The sequence below is a fragment of the Haliotis rufescens genome, unplaced genomic scaffold, assembly GCF_023055435.1.
Source record: "Haliotis rufescens isolate VD_foot unplaced genomic scaffold, xgHalRufe1.0.p SCAF_18, whole genome shotgun sequence".
Classification (NCBI taxonomy): domain Eukaryota; kingdom Metazoa; phylum Mollusca; class Gastropoda; order Lepetellida; family Haliotidae; genus Haliotis; species Haliotis rufescens.
In genome coordinates, this window is record NW_025963868.1 from 14,706,009 (window position 1) to 14,718,754 (window position 12,746).

The window sequence follows — 12,746 nt, forward strand, 5'->3', positions numbered from 1 at the left end:
ACGCCGCACTATTCATGTTTTACCCTTCACAATTCATGTTTTACTCTGTAATATTCATGTTTTACTCTGTGATATTCATGTCTTACTCTGTAATATTCATGTTTTACTCTGTAATATTCATGTTTTACTCTGTGATATTCATGTTTTACTGTGTCAAATTCATTTTTCACTTCATGATATGCCATATGTACATCATATTTCCTACTCCCCTCTTAATGGAAACAGCCCTGAAGCCAAACAGCAAATCCTCTACAATACTCAACACAAAACACCAGGACTCTGATGAATTCATCTAAGCTTGTTTAACACATTTCATTTTCATCATATACAAAAACCCGGAGCCAAAATGTTCAACAATTGTGATTCCAATCTGTTAATGCTTGTCCCACCAGTTCCAGTTAATTGCAAGGTATTGGCTTACAGTCATCACCAAGTAATTGGTTCCATCAGCAATCAGATTTCACTTTTTCTGCAGGGGATTTGGAAGGTTGTCAGGGTAGGGAGATAATGACCCACAAATTCACACAGTTATCAGCCAAGATCAAAGCAGGACCTATCCAACTACATAAACAGGAACCAATTTGCATCAATCAGCACTTACATGCTAAAAACAAATACCCAAACCAGATAGTTTGTGGAATCTACTAAGCTATTTTCTCACATACATACTATCCCATTTCATATCATATGTGGGACAAGGCTTAAAATCTACACCCAGTAACCCCAGTGTATCCAGTCAGGTCTCCTTATCAGGTCTCCTTTTAGATGTCCCGTCAGGTCTCCTTTTAGATGTCCCGTCAGGTCTCCTTTTAGATGTCCAGTCAGGTCTCCTTTTAGATGTCCCATCAGGTCTCCTTTTAGATGTCCCGTCAGGTCTCCTTTTAGATGTCCTGTCAGGTCTCCTTTTAGATGTCCCATCAGGTCTCCTTTTAGATGTCCAGTCAGGTCTCCTTTTAGATGTCCTGTCAGGTCTCCTTTAAGATGTCCTGTCAGGTCTCCAGTCAGGTCTCCTTTTAGATGTCCCTTCAGGTCTCCTTTTAGATGTCCCGTCAGGTCTCCTTTTAGATGTCCCATCAGGTCTCCTTTTAGATGTCCTGTCAGGTCTCCTTTTAGATGTCCTGTCAGGTCTCCAGTCAGGTCTCCTTTTAGATGTCCCGTCAGGTCTCCTTTTAGATGTCCCGTCAGGTCTCCTTTTAGATGTCCCATCAGGTCTCCTTTTAGATGTCCTGTCAGGTCTCCTTTTAGATGTCCCGTCAGGTCTCCTTTTAGATGTCCCATCAGGTCTCCTTTTAGATGTCCCATCAGGTCTCCTTTTAGATGTCCTGTCAGGTCTCCTTTTAGATGTCCCGTCAGGTCTCCTTTTAGATGTCCCGTCAGGTCTCCTTTTAGATGTCCCGTCAGGTCTCCTTTTAGATGTCCCGTCAGGTCTCCTTTTAGATGTCCCCCCAGGTCTCCTTTTAGATGTCCCATCAGGTCTCCTTTTAGATGTCCTGTCAGGTCTCCTTTTAGATGTCCTGTCAGGTCTCCTTTTAGATGTCCCATCAGGTCTCCTTTTAGATGTCCTGTCAGGTCTCCTTTTAGATGTCCCATCAGGTCTCCTTTTAGATGTCCTGTCAGGTCTCCTTTTAGATGTCCTGTCAGGTCTCCTTTTAGATGTCCTGTCAGGTCTCCTTATCAGGTCTCCTTTTAGATGTCCTCTCAGGTCTGCTTTCAGGTCTCCAGTCAGGTCTCCTTTTAGATGTCCTGTCAGGTCTCCTTTTAGATGTCCTGTCAGGTCTCCTTATCAGGTCTCCTTTTAGATGTCCTCTCAGGTCTGCTTTCAGGTCTCCAGTCAGGTCTCCTTTTAGATGTCCTGTCAGGTCTCCTTATCAGGTCTCCTTTTAGATGTCCTGTCAGGTCTCCTTGTCAGGTCTCCTTTTAGATGTCCTCTCAGGTCCGCTTTCAGGTCTCCAGGCAGGTCTTCCTTCAGGTCTCCTTTTAGATGTCCTTTCAGGCCTCCCGTCAGGTCTCTTTTCAGATGTACTGTCAGGTCTTCCTTCAGGTCTCCTTTTAGATGTCCTTTCAGGTCTACCATCAAATCTCCTGTCAGGTCTCCCGTCATATCTCCTTTCAGGTCTCCCATCAGATCTCCCTTCAGGTCTCCCTTCAGGTCTCCCTTCAGATCTCCCATCAGATCTCCCTTCAGGTCTCCCGTGAGATCTCCCCATCAGGTCTCCCGGTCTCCCCAGTGTCACCCAATGCCGCTACTCCTGACTACACCCACCTCTATAACATCACATCCAGATCCACTGACACCGAACACAGCCTCCTCATAGGTTAATAACATCAATGACATAGGAATTAATAAACCTTAAATGATAATTGTTAATTGAAAAATGAGAACTGTTAACAACAAAATGAGAACCATAACAACAAAATGAGAACTGTTAACAACAAAGTGAGAACTGTTAACAACAAAGTGAGAACCATAACAGCCATTGACAAAAGGTAGTGAGTTTTGTATTCATAACATTTAAAACCTTCAACACTTCACCCTTGTTCCTCAAACAGTATGAATAACAAATATTTTTCTTATTCTATTTGACTTGGATCAGTTTATGAAAACAAACACAATGCAACATACAAATAGTTACAAAGGAAAAACATTTTCCTCCTGTAACAGCCAAAAAACACAAACAAAATTTTCTCAATGAAATTTCTAAAATCCGCCTGCCATATTCTCGCACTTAAATGAATTTGAAACAATGCAACTGTTTTTGGAGTCAGTTTGGTGTATGGCGCATGCTCACGTGTTTGCATCGATATGATACTGGTTATGGCCTATGTTTTCTCAGGTGGCAACAAACTTGTTTTCAAATACGCCCGGGTTATTGTATGTACTCACCAGAGGTTAAGTACAGGATAAACAACATATGAACCAAGTTACAGGGACTTTTTCTGCCTGCTGGCTTTTAACATATTAAGCAAGACATTTCTACAAATGAGACTTGAGCCGCACACTGCACACAAGTACCCAACTGTCACTTGCTCCAGAGTATTGTGATAGTATGCCACACTCCATGTTGTTTTATCAGACTTTTTTGTCTAATTTTTACAGGAATCTCTTCATCCTGGTTGGCAGTACCAGATAGAGATGAACAACAATCTCTGGATTGTGTTTCCAGTTAGCAAGGTCACTGCTCAATGTACTTTGTTCAAGAAAGGAAACAAAACCTCGAAATATTCCCATGGTCTATTTGGGATATCATGCATCCTTATCTAATTTATGAATGTCTTGATGTTTTTATCAATCCAAAGCACCTTATTACATGAACAGGGGTCATACCTTACTTGACGACACTAAGCAGGACTAATCATTTGTCCCCATCACATCTTTGATCTCCCCGCCTCTGCATCTGTGGAATGACTGATGGAGTGACGGACAAGTATTCAACAAAGGACCACACACACCACACATCTATCAGGCACCTCCTTCATTTGGGGAACCGGAATTGTTTTCGATTCATACAAAAACCTTTCTTGTACACAGAAACCTTGATAGTGTTATTTTTGGATGTTTGATTATAAATTAGGCTGAGTATGAATGAATAAATGTGTACCAGAGTACTTAAGTGTAATGGTGTACTGTAAATGAATACTTAAGTGTGATGGTGTACTGTAAATGTACACTTAAGTGTGATGGTGTACTGTAAATGTACACTTAAGTGTGATGGTGTACTGTAAATGTATACTTAAGTGTAATGGTGTACTGTAAATGTACACTTAAGTGTGATGGTGTACTGTAAATGTATACTTAAGTGTAATGGTGTACTGTTAATGTACACTTAAGTGTGAAGGTGTACTGTAAATGTATACTTAAGTGTGAAGGTGAACTGTAAATGTATACTTAAGTGTAATGGTGTACTTTAAATGTATACTTAAGTGTAATGGTGTACTGTAAATGTATACTTAAGTGTGAAGGTGTACTGTAAATGTATACTTAAGTGTAATGGTGTACTGTTAATGTATACTTAAGTGTGATGATGTACTGTAAATGTATACTTAAGTGTAATGATGTACTGTAAATGTATACTTAAGTGTGATGATGTACTGTAAATGTATACTTAAGTGTAATGGTGTACTGTAAATGTATACTTAAGTGTGATGATGTACTGTAAATGTATACTTAAGTGTAATGATGTACTGTAAATGTATACTTAAGTGTGATGATGTACTGTAAATGTATACTTAAGTGTAATGATGTACTGTAAATGTATACTTAAGTGTGATGATGTACTTTAAATGTATACTTAAGTGTGATGATGTACTGTAAATGTATACTTAAGTGTGATGATGTACTGTAAATGTATACTTAAGTGTAATGGTGTACTGTAAATGTATACTTAAGTGTAATGGTGTACTGTAAATGTATACTTAAGTGTAATGATGTACTGTAAATGTATACTTAAGTGTGATGGTGTACTGTAAATGTATACATAAGTGTAATGGTGTACTGTTAATGTATACTTAAGTGTAATGATGTACTGTAAATGTACACTTAAGTGTGATGATGTACTGTAAATGTATACTTAAGTGTGATGATGTACTGTAAATGTATACTTAAGTGTAATGATGTACTGTAAATGTACACTTAAGTGTGATGATGTACTGTAAATGTATACTTAAGTGTAATGGTGTACTGTTAATGTACACTTAAGTGTGATGATGTACTGTAAATGTATACTTAAGTGTGATGGTGTACTGTTAATGTATACTTAAGTGTGATGATGTACTGTAAATGTATACTTAAGTGTGATGATGTACTGTAAATGTATACTTAAGTGTGATGATGTACTGTAAATGTATACTTAAGTGTAATGGTGTACTGTAAATGTATACTTAAGTGTGATGATGTACTGTAAATGTATACTTAAGTGTAATGATGTACTGTAAATGTATACTTAAGTGTGATGATGTACTGTAAATGTATACTTAAGTGTAATGGTGTACTGTTAATGTATACTTAAGTGTGATGATGTACTGTAAATGTATACTTAAGTGTGATGATGTACTGTAAATGTATACTTAAGTGTGATGATGTACTGTAAATGTATACTTAAGTGTAATGGTGTACTGTTAATGTATACTTAAGTGTAATGGTGTACTGTAAATGTACACTTAAGTGTGATGATGTACTGTAAATGTATACTTAAGTGTGATGGTGTACTGTTAATGTATACTTAAGTGTGATGATGTACTGTAAATGTATACTTAAGTGTGATGATGTACTGTAAATGTATACTTAAGTGTGATGGTGTACTGTAAATGTATACTTAAGTGTGATGGTGTACTGTAAATGTATACTTAAGTGTGATGGTGTCCTGTAAATGTATACTTAAGTGTGATGGTGTACTGTAAATGTATACTTAAGTGTGATGGTGTACTGTAAATGTATACTTAAGTGTAATGGTGTACTGTAAATGTATACTTAAGTGTGATGGTGTCCTGTAAATGTATACTTAAGTGTGATGATGTACTGTAAATGTATACTTAAGTGTAATGATGTACTGTAAATGTATACTTAAGTGTGATGGTGTACTGTAAATGTATACTTAAGTGTGATGGTGTACTGTAAATGTATACTTAAGTGTGATGGTGTCCTGTAAATGTATACTTAAGTGTGATGGTGTACTGTAAATGTATACTTAAGTGTGATGGTGTACTGTAAATGTACACTTAAGTGTAATGGTGTACTGTAAATGTATACTTAAGTGTGATGGTGTACTGTAAATGTATACTTAAGTGTAATGGTGTACTGTTCATGTACACTTAAGTGTGAAGGTGTACTGAAAATGTATACTTAAGTGTGAAGGTGAACTGTAAATGTATACTTAAGTGTGATGGTGTACTGTAAATGTATACTTAAGTGTGATGATGTACTGTAAATGTATACTTAAGTGTAATGGTGTACTGTAAATGTATACTTAAGTGTGATGATGTACTGTAAATGTATACTTAAGTGTGATGGTGTACTGTAAATGTATACTTAAGTGTAATGATGTACTGTAAATGTATACTTAAGTGTGATGATGTACTGTAAATGTATACTTAAGTGTAATGATGTACTGTAAAGGTATACTTAAGTGTGATGATGTACTGTAAATGTATACTTAAGTGTGATGATGTACTGTAAATGTATACTTAAGTGTGATGGTGTACTGTAAATGTATACTTAAGTGTAATGGTGTACTGTAAATGTATACTTAAGTGTAATGATGTACTGTAAATGTATACATAAGTGTGATGATGTACTGTAAATGTATACATAAGTGTAATGGTGTACTGTAAATGTATACTTAAGTGTGATGATGTACTGTAAATGTATACATAAGTGTAATGGTGTACTGTAAATGTATACTTAAGTGTGATGATGTACTGTAAATGTATACTTAAGTGTAATGGTGTACTGTAAATGTATACTTAAGTGTAATGATGTACTGTAAATGTATACTTAAGTGTGATGATGTACTTTAAATGTATACTTAAGTGTGATGATGTACTGTAAATGTATACTTAAGTGTAATGATGTACTGTAAATGTATACTTAAGTGTAATGATGTACTGTAAATGTATACTTAAGTGTGATGATGTACTGTAAATGTATACTTAAGTGTAATGATGTACTGTAAATGTATACTTAAGTGTGATGATGTACTGTAAATGTATACTTAAGTGTAATGATGTACTGTAAATGTATACTTAAGTGTGATGATGTACTGTAAATGTATACTTAAGTGTAATGATGTACTGTAAATGTATACTTAAGTGTAATGGTGTACTGTAAATGTATACTTAAGTGTGATGGTGTACTGCATAAGTCTGAAGTGGAAGCTAGTCAGGACAAACATCAACTGATGTCCGAATGTCTAGTTAATTCTAAGAACTGCTGAAGTCGAAGCTTCAAAACTGCTGATGTGAATGCTCGAGGTGTTGAACACGACCACAAAGCAATGTCCACTACTGTTCAATCTTAGTTCATTTAGTAAACCATCACATCAAAACTCCAAGCCTTCAGTTCCACAAAGCAATCTTACCATTAAGGTGATCGTAGCTCCCACACTTTAACATATAACTTAGGATATTCATGGTACTATAAGATCACTATGATGTTTTATTCCACTGCAAAACCAAATGTCGACTTACCTATAGCATCAATGCTTGGTCAATCCTCTACAATGCAAGACCTGCAAGAAGAAAGCAATCCCTCAGTGACACATGCTCAATGTATGGTTGAAGTCCCTGCACAGGTACAACATCATCCTCGCTTATCCAGGGAATTATATCTACATTCTACTATCAAGGGCATAAAATTATGTTGTGATAAATACTCTGGACCCATTCTCCAATGAATCCTTGTTTTGTAAAGGACATTATGATCGTCATTTATCATTTGTGTAGCAAAGAATTGACTGGAAGGATGTATTGAGAATTTTGAATAGTGTTCAATGTGAAATTCTGTCGGCAAATGGGTCCAGTCTTTTTATCACAATAGAATATAATCCCCTTGATAATTAAGTTGACAACAGCAGAACGATGGAAAGCTAATCCATCGGCTTTGAATAAACATTATAGACAATTTCAAGGGATAATGCAGGTTCTGGACTGTGCTTGTTTGTTTGTTGTTTAACACAGCACTAGGAAATATTCCAGCTATATGACGGCAATTTGTAGGTAATACATTCTGGACAAGACAATCTAGTAATTGACATCATGAGCATTGATCTATACAACTTGGATATGATGACATGCATCACCTAAGTCAGCGACTCTGACCACCCGATCCCATCAGTCGCCTCTTACGACAAGCATAGTTTCCTCTTACGACAAGCATAGTTGCCTCTTACGACAAGCATAGTCGCCTCTTACGACAAGCATAGCCACGCCTTACGGCAAGCATGGGTTGCTGAAGACCTATTCTAACCCCGATCTTCACGGGTGTCTATGGACTGTGAAAATATTCAATGGCAGACTGATGTTCCTTTAAAATACTGTCAAAGAAAGTTGTTTTAGATGTAGACAGGCCCCTTCTTCATGTGTTGGATTTTGATCTATACCTATACCTGCCAATTTAAAAAGAGTTATATTCAAGTGTACTCAGAAAATTACTCAGACCAACAAGTTAGTTATGTGTACATTATGAAATCAGTTTGTCGTAACCTTCAACACCGATGACAAGATACATTTTCATAAGTCCACATCTCCAAACACTATGACTGCAACACCAACCTGGAATCCACATTTTACAGACTTGCAAAAGCTTTGATCTGGATACTACCAAAAAATCATCAACACGACCTGTTAAATGTCTGGTGAGAAATACATGTACCATTTGGCAACACAACTCCCTCTGAAGTAGCAGAACTAGTCCCCGAAGTGAGTGTCAAGTAGAAACATACAAGTCTGGCCATGTAATGGAGTAGAGGGAGTTCCCCCACACTCTCAGGTGCTGCTGCAACATCGGCGTTGTTGATCGTAACTACATCAACAGTTGGTGTAGTAACCCTCCTGCAGCTACACCAGGCAGGTACACCCAGGCAGATGCTAGGAAGTCCAACTGTTGGAGGTTTGGGTGGCTTTGTCTGCATCCTCTGCATCAGGGGATGCGCAAACAACTAAACCAAACCAACTTGCCAACTGTCGTATCAATAGAACAAAACAAAACTTGCTATTTATCATTTTTAAATCTTGAGGCCTAAATAAATTTTGAGGAATCTGTTTCTTGACAGGACACAAAATTTAAGGGAGAGTGGTATACATGTCAATAGCATTTTTACAATCACCTGATGTTTTTGCATGACCTACAGTACTCACAAAGAAATTTGTTTTTCCATTTGTTATATGTTAGGTGGAACCCACTAATTTTCTATTTTCAATGTGGCAATGTCCTAAAATGAATTTTATCCTTGAATTTACAAGTAGTCATGCAAGAGTGAGTGAGTGAGTGAGTATGGTTTTACGCCGCTTTTAGCAATATTCCAGCAATATCACGACGGGGGACACCAGAAATGGGCTTCACACATTGTACCCATGTCGGGAATCGAACCCGGGTCTTCTGCGTGAGGAGCGAACGCTTTAACCACTAGGCTACCCGACCGCCCCTAGTCATGCAAGAGACATGGTCTACAGTGCAATATATTTCTACAGAACTTCATCATTTGAAAATATGTCATTTCCAGATCTGACTCCATTACCACTGACGTATATACCGTTTCTTCATCCCCAAGGTCAATTCCCTATTCCTAGTGTTGAATATAGTGATAGTCATCTGTATTGGGAAGTGAGATTAATGACAGCTGAAACATTGATCTATAGGACAGATCTGTGATCTGGGAATATGTCAGCATCAAGCACTGCCATAAACTAGCCACCACAGTCCATGATTGCAGTGGGAGGCAGTAAAAATGCTGAGTTTGCAAAACCAATTACTCATTGCCTCCGAGTGCTAAGTACACTGTATGATGTGCTTGTGAATATGACCATTGTCAGGTTTCCTGATATCCTTCTCACATAGCACCAGCATACCTTTTTCAAAATCCATAAACTCTCCATTTAGAATATGCAGCTCAGACTTTCAACTATTTCATTCCTATTCTCTGACATTCTTCCAATCTTCTAAGCTTTGTAACTACCAATTCTCTTTTGACAAACACCTGAACCAATAGCCATTCTACAGGAATACTCTCCCACATGACAACAATACCTCGCATAGAGACGGAGACAAAATACCTGAACACAAGTGACTCTGATGACAGGTGCCTCTGCTGATGACACATGACCTGTGTGGCCAGTAAGTGACGCAGAACATGCAGAGCCGATAGCAGCAGAACAGTTGGACGGAGCATCCTGAGACAGGCAGACCACCCTTCCTGATGAAGCTGCAGATTCCACTTGTCTACACAATGTCCTGGTGCTGTCACACACCCCTGCTGTATATTGATCGTCTCTGCGGATAGTTATAATCCAGGGAGGGGCTTTCACAAGCATCCTCATCCAGTCACCCTTGTCTATCATGGAGTGAGTGAGTGAGTGAGTTTGGTTCTACACTGTCTAGTGATCACAGCCTGTCAACTTGGTGAGAGAGGAAAGCCCTAAGTGACACAAGCCTTTGATGTTTAATGTGGACCCACAAACACATGTACCCAGAATCATTGACCGGGCAAATCTGGGATTCAAACCCAGGATCGTAGGTTTCTAGTACACAACTATGCACAGCAAATGTAGGCCTTAGGGTGAATGAATGAGTTTAACATGGCAATGAACAGTACTGAAGAACAGGGTTGAATGTATGCTAGTTGGAAGATCTGTGACACAGAAGTGAGAAGACAGGATGAGAGTCAACCAGCTCTAATGGATATGATGTTTAATGAGAAGCACAATTAATAAAATGGTCACATTTATAAGGATGCATAAATGTAACTTCCTGTGTTATGGACTTGAAGATTAGATTTGCTGTGTGAGTGAGTGATTATTCAATGTGAACTAAAACCTCTCAACCAGACATGTTTTCTATTTGTATATTTATTGTTTAACGCTGCACTAAGACATATTCCAGCAATAAGACGGTGGTCTGTAAATAATCAAGTCTGGACCAGACAATCCAGTGATAGACATCATGAGCATCGAACCAGGCAGTTGGGATACGACGACATGCATCAATCAAGTCAGCGAGTCTGACCACCCGATTCCGTTAGTCGCCTCTTAACGACAAGCAAAGTCGCCTTCATGGCATGCATGGGATGCTGAGGACCTATTCTACCCCAGATCTTCACGGATCCTCAGCCATAACAGGAGGAGCAACATCTTTCTGCTATATATTCTGAATATATTCTTATTTTTAATAAACTGATACCAAACCCCTGGAACAAATCTGCTCAGGCATGACCACACTTTTCCAATGGAATTTCCTTTTCACAATACATATAATATGAAGTTCTCCATTCCTACTTGTCAGGAGAATGTTCCTTCTGAATAATACATGTTATACATCTGAAAGTCTATTTTGTGGCATGTTGGCATGAAAGTTACTAAACCTATACGTCTGCACATCAATGTCAAATTCATCCTTGACATTTGGGTAGAAGACAGTCTGCACATAGAGATATACTATGGCTTCCATCTTGCCTATAAAGCTTTGTTCCCTCGTATCCGTCTCTCTTCACAACCCCCAAATTCATCGTTTGGCATTTGCCGGAAATGGCTGGAGGCCTAGGGTGCCAGTGAGAAACAATGTGTCCTTTGCAAAGAGAATGATGAAACTGTTTAGAAAGTGGAGAAAAACTATCACAGAAATTGTTCACTTTGTGGCCTCCTTATTACGCCCGACCTCCATCCGTGCAACAGTGCACTATGCACACATATTTGCCACTTCAAGTTACCAAGGGTTGTCTTGGATGTTGACAACGATACACCCTACACTGAATATCAAACCCACATTTGTAATGAAGACTGAGGTAGCTGAGTAGCTGCAAGTATTCACCCAATGAAATGACTTTCATGTGTGTCCTGATCACTTTGCAACAAGTCTGTATTCACCCCAATAAATGAGCATGTAGTTAGGTTACAATGGGGACGAGAGATGTGTGAGCTCTAGGTCTCAGTCTTGTAGTTTTACACTGGACATCTCTAAGGACTTACTTCAGTAATGGTGTCTGAATACAGTATATCATCCTGTACACTGACCAGGGGAAACAGTAGTTGAGGGAAAGGGTACTCAACTCAACAATGTGTAGCAGACACAAACCTCTCTTGTTCCCAATATTGTTGTTGATATCAACATATCAGGAATTATTTCCCATCATGTTCCTTAACTTGTTGTAGACTTTAAAAATTACTTTCAGTCATATTTTGTCATCAAACTTGTTGCAGATATAAACATGACTTTATTTCATATTGTGTTTCCCAACTTATTGCAGATATAAACCTGAATTTATTTCATGCCATGTTTCCCAACTTGTTGCAGATATAAACATGACTTTATTTCATATTCTGTTTCCCAACTTATTGCAGATATAAACCTGAATTTATTTCATGCCATGTTTCCCAACTTGTTGCAGATATAAACATGACTTTATTTCATATTCTGTTTCCCAACTTATTGCAGATATAAACCTGAATTTATTTCATGCCATGTTTCCCAACTTGTTGCAGATATAAACATGACTTTATTTCATATTCTGTTTCCCAACTTATTGCAGATATAAACCTGAATTTATTTCATGCCATGTTTCCCAACTTGTTGCAGATATAAACATGACTTTATTTCATATTCTGTTTCCCAACTTATTGCAGATATAAACCTGAATTTATTTCATGCCATGTTTCCCAACTTGTTGCAGATATAAACATGACTTTATTTCATATTCTGTTCACCAACTTCCAGACAGTTACAACAAATAAAAATAAACCCAGCGTTTCAGTTACTGACAAATGGCCGCCAAGTGGAAGTGAAACCCATATGATTCTGGGAAAGAGACATGGTGTTGTCATTAGTCCCGGCCAGTTGACCGCTGGACGGGCAGCACCTAACAACCCTGCACTTAATCCTGGGGGGCAGCAAATGACCATACTACCCTCATGCCACTTAAGGATTTATGTTTTACAACTGGCTCTTGCTGGGCTAGTGTGTCCAGATGACCATTTGACCACCACCGCCACACTTCCCCAGGTGCAGCTGACATCAAGTCCAGGAACTCTGGTCAAGTCATCAG

General features: G+C 38.2%; 1 protein-coding gene across 12 annotated transcripts in view; it reads right to left on the reverse strand.

Moving 5' to 3' along the window:
- The window catches only part of LOC124112986 (roundabout homolog 2-like), a 519,019-nt gene that overhangs the window by 101,852 nt on the left and 404,421 nt on the right, over positions 1-12,746 (reverse strand). For 11 of the 12 annotated variants that reach the window (XM_048398286.1, XM_048398287.1, XM_048398288.1 and 8 more), the window contains one exon: positions 7,183-7,223. The exons of the other annotated variant lie outside the window; for it this stretch is intronic. The gene's annotated coding sequence lies outside the window, so the exon portion shown is untranslated. The remainder of the gene's footprint in view (positions 1-7,182; positions 7,224-12,746) is intronic. 12 annotated transcript variants of the gene reach the window in all.